Source organism: Lepus europaeus, chromosome 1, assembly GCF_033115175.1.
Source record: "Lepus europaeus isolate LE1 chromosome 1, mLepTim1.pri, whole genome shotgun sequence".
Classification (NCBI taxonomy): Eukaryota; Metazoa; Chordata; class Mammalia; order Lagomorpha; family Leporidae; genus Lepus; species Lepus europaeus.
The window spans coordinates 5,061,850-5,066,721 of NC_084827.1; positions in this window are offsets into that span (position 1 = coordinate 5,061,850).

A 4,872-nucleotide genomic window follows, 5' to 3' on the forward strand; every position below is an offset into this window, starting at 1 on the left:
ATATGCTCAGGTCTGCCTAACATGACTTGAAAATGCTCAGGTTTGCACACTTTTTTGTATATAATCATAGTTTTCTCCTTCCCATAGTTGTACACATTCTTGGGTAAATTGTTAGTCATTCCTCTGCTTTCTTGTTGTTGCTTGGATTTTATGCACCTTTAACTGAGCTCTATTGTTTTTGAATTAAGCAAGTTGATAATGATTCCTTAGTTATGAAAATCTACTTTCCAAAAGTCTGTTCTGACTATTTATTCTCCACAGATTTTTTTCTTGTGCATTTTGCCCTTCCATCGTTTGTATTTGGAATTCTTCCTTCTTCGGTTTTTACAATAGGACACCTTCTTAATTCATTCTCTTATATCTTTCTGGCTTACAGCCCCTCCCCTGCATCTTTTTTTTTTTTTTTTTTTTTGACAGGCAGAGTGGATAGTGAGAGAGAGAGAGACAGAGAGAAAGGTCTTCCTTTTTGCCGTTGGTTCACCCTCCAATGGCCGGCGCGGCCGGCGCGCTGCGACCGGCGCACCGCGCTGATCCGATGGCAGGAGCCAGGTGCTTCTCCTGGTCTCCCATGGGGTGCAGGGCCCAAGGACCTGGACCATCCTCCACTGCACTCCCTGGCCACAGCAGAGAGCTGGCCTGGAAGAGGGGCAACCGGGACAGAATCCAGTGCCCCGACCGGGACTAGAACCCGGTGTGCTGGCGCCGCAAGGCGGAGGATTAGCCTAGTGAGCCACGGCGCCGGCCTCCCCTGCATCTTAAGGCCAGATCGTGAGTATCATATGAGGACACCATCTGAAGGATTTTGCAAGAAAATCTTACAAAAAAAGGTCCACTTGGGGCATCCGGGGCCAGTATTCACATTGCCAGAGAGAAAAAAGAATATACAAGAATGGAGAGAAAGGTGAAGGCTCATATTCCAGATATCAATTGTTAGCTGAGATAGTTAACAGAAATCTTAGAGAAACAGTGTTTGTCAAAAAGTTTCCAAAAACCAAGGGATAGCTGAGGTGGTTTCAGGTGAAAGATTATGAGGTTTGGGCAGAGTTGGTCAGAGAGTTTCCAAGAATGATGGAGCTGGAACAAGGAAGGACAGTAAGCAGCTGTGTGGGCTGACATGGAGGTAGGTAGGTTGGTGGGCAAAAGAACAGATGCTCTGAAAGGAAAAGAAAAAAGGATAAAGGGGAAACCTGGTTCCATCTACTTATCTTTTCCTGATGGAAATAAATCCTAGTTTGGTTTTGTGAGAGGTTGGGGTAATGATATCATGAAACAGTAGGCTGGCAACGATGGGATGAAGAAGTTAGGTTGGTCTGATATTGGCAGTGGAGTAAGTAGCATCTGGTAGAGATACAGATCTGATGGGAGAGGCACTTGGGAGATCATCCTCCATCATCTTTAATAAAGATTAGCTAGCCACACATTTTGGTAGCTTTTCACTGTACAGATTTTCAAATACATACAAAAATAGAATAGTATATTGGGCTCTCATTGATCTATTACCCAGTTCAGTAACTAACAACATCTTACCAATCTTGTTTCATCCATCTTTGCTCCATACCCTTTGGTTTTTTTGTTTTTACTGCAGACAAGACAAAGAAAGAAACATTAGTTTCCACAGATAATTGAATGTGATGGAGGAGGGTGAGAGAGAGGTCAAACCATTTTACTGAGATTTTGAGTCTTTGAAAAATGTCAGAGCATCAACAGAAATGGAAGCATTCATTCAGAAAGAGCTAGTGAGCTAGAAAGGATGCTGAGACTGGAACAGTATATTCTGAGCTCCACATGGTTATTCAGAGGATTATGTACAACAGCTGCTGATGTAGGTCTAAAAGTTGACAGAGGTCAAGCTGGACCTGTAGGCATGGGAGGGTTTTTTTTTTTTTTTTTGACAGGCAGAGTTAGACAGTGAGAGAGAGACAGAGAGAAAGGTCTTCCCTCCACTGGTTCACCCCATATAAATGGACTCTGCGGCCGGCGTGCTGTGCCGAGCTGAAGCAGGAGCCAGATGCTTCCTCCTGGTCTGGCATGGGAGTTTTTATAACTGGGGTTTGAGTGCTGGAAGACTGATATTAAGAGTCTGAGCAGACCTTGTGGGCATTGTGGTGTTCTGAAGAGAAAACAGTGTTTTGAGTCAGTAAATCTTATTTCTAATTCTGTCTCTGTCACTAATTCTTCACAACTTTTGTCAAATTATTTGTCTTGCCTGAACCTACCTGTATATTTATAGGCAATAAATATGCCTATTTTGAGAGATTGTTGTGAAGGTTGAATTAGATAATGTTTGTGAAGTTGCTTTGTAAACTGTAAAGCGATGTACCAATTTTAGTTCTACTCTGAGTGATAAGTTGAAGGAGCTGGAAATCTAAACTAAATCCCAGATCCGGAGTAAGTGGGCAGTAAAGAGAAGACCACTGTTCATATCTACACACATGCCAGGTTCTATGGAGTGGAACCAGAATGGGAATATACAGCAGAGACCACGTGTTTATACAAAGGATTTCTGAGCCAAGGGAAAGGATCTTCCTATTGGGAAACTAAGGAGTGAAAGGGAAGCCCACAGGGTGGTCAACAACCAAGTCAGCAGGTCTGTGGGGGAGATAACTATCAATAATTAATAATTAATTCCTGAGGCTTAGAATGCCAAGAGCAGAGCAGAAAGAAAAGTGGTCCTGATGATGCTGAGCAGGTGAACTAGCGGCAATAATGAGTCCCAGAGTTGAGAGGTCCTTTAATAAAATACAATAATTGTAAGCAATACTAGCACTTACCATGCACCAGGAACTACTTACTATAAACTCTTCACTTATACTGACTGAATCACTGAATTCCCCAAATAACATCAGTTTTAGCATTTTGAAAATGAGGAAACTGAAGCCCTGAGGATTAAAATAATTAGCCCAGGTTCACACACAGTAAGTAGCAGAGCTAGGATTTGCAGACGGGGTGACTGGCTCTGGGGTCCAGCCTCAGATCTCTAAGCCACAGATGCTAGCATTAGAGGGGACTGGAAAAGAGCAGGTAACTATGCCATCACCTATATTCCCACAGTTTGGGGATTCTTGCTGTTAATCTCTGTACTCTCTACACACCTGATATTCTCCCTAGTCCCTTGGCCAGTGTACTCATTATCACTCAGTATTAATTCCAGGATAAAGGGTGGTTTACTTTTCTTATTCCACTGGGTCCTCTCGGATGGAGGCAGCAGAACTTAGCAATATGGGAGGTGCTTTGGTTTCAGAGAAGCGTGGATGTGAGTTCTGCTTCCAGTCCTTGAAGGCTGTGTGCCCTTGGCCTTATTACTCAAATTCTTTAAGCTCCAGTTTTGTCATCTGTGAGTATAAACTAATGTTGTTGAGTGATGATCCCACAAACAGGCTTAGAATCAGGTGCTGTGAATCCTGGCCTGGCCATTTATGAGCTGTGAGAATTTGAGCAAGTTATGAACTTTTCTATTTCTCAATTTCCCTAACTATAAAATAGAGATAATAGCAACCATATCTCCACTAGAGAGTTGTTATGAGGATTTAATGAACTCTTGGCAAGATGCCTGAGACATAGTGAGTATTCAGCCGATGCTCTCTCCGATTGTTGTGTGGTGTGTTTATAAGGCAACTTATACAGTGAGGATGCAGAGTGAGAAGTCTGTGTGATGGTGACACAATGCAAGGCACAGAGCACGTCCTCAGTGAGCATTATTTATTATTTTCATCTTCTCATTTATCCTAATGCATTCAGCACAAAGCAACTTCAGTGCCATGGCGCGGCCCCACCTTTCATGAATCTTACCGCATACTCTACTTCATCCTCAAGCTCCTGGCAAGCAAATGCACTTCTTTTTTAGTTGACTTTTTATTTTTACAAAAATGAAAGAAAATTAGATAAGGCAGGAAAAATGATCAGCCCCTTACTCTGCCCTTCCCTATTTCTTACTATTTCAACTCCCTTAGCTATAACTTCTGGCATTGTATTTGAAAAAATCTTAGTCTATTATTATTATTTTTCAGTTTTACATGTTATTTCCCACGTTTCTACTGTGGTATATAGAAATGTGGCTTTCTTCTACCTCATTTCTCCAGCACAAAAATATACAAGACACACACACAGACACAGACACAGACACAGACACACACACACTTCCTCTCCCCATGCAATACAGTAACTGCATCACAATTTTGGTATAGAACGATATTCAATGTGTACATTATTGTAATTATGTTAACACTACTCATAAGTAAGCCATGTCTGATTATTCTGTTGTCATCAATTCTTACATTTCCTTTCTTGTGAAACTTTTATTTCTCCTAGAGCTGATAGTTACCTTATTTCATGTTGGTTTAGCTATCTGTGTAGTCATCCCTATTTCACCCCTGACAGTGAGCCGACAGTGCAGCTCTCTGAGTTCATTTAGCATACTGGGCAAGGCATCAGTTCCACTGTGATCATGGAGACGTTTCTTCTGTAGCCCTCAATTTCTTGCTTCACAGTGGACTACCTAGGTTTTTCTCACTGTACATGTGTCTTCATCACAGTCCTGGAGACCACCTACACTTTTCTTAGGTTGAATTCCTATTTCCTTGCTGTTAGATTTTTCTCTCTCCTTTAACTCCTTTTTGATTGGAGTTTATCTCCTTATAAGCTTGGTAAAAAAAAAAAAAAGTGCAGGGCGGAGCTCTAGTACAGTAGGTTAATCCTCTGCGTGCTGCACCAGCATCTCATATGGCCCCTGGTTCTGGTCCCAGGTGCTCCTCTTCCAACCCAGCTCTCTGCTGTGGCCAGTGAAAGCAGTGGAAGATGGCCCAAGTGCTTAGGCCCCTGCATCCACATGGGAGACTTGGAATACAGCTTCAGATTGGCGCAGCTCCAGCCCTT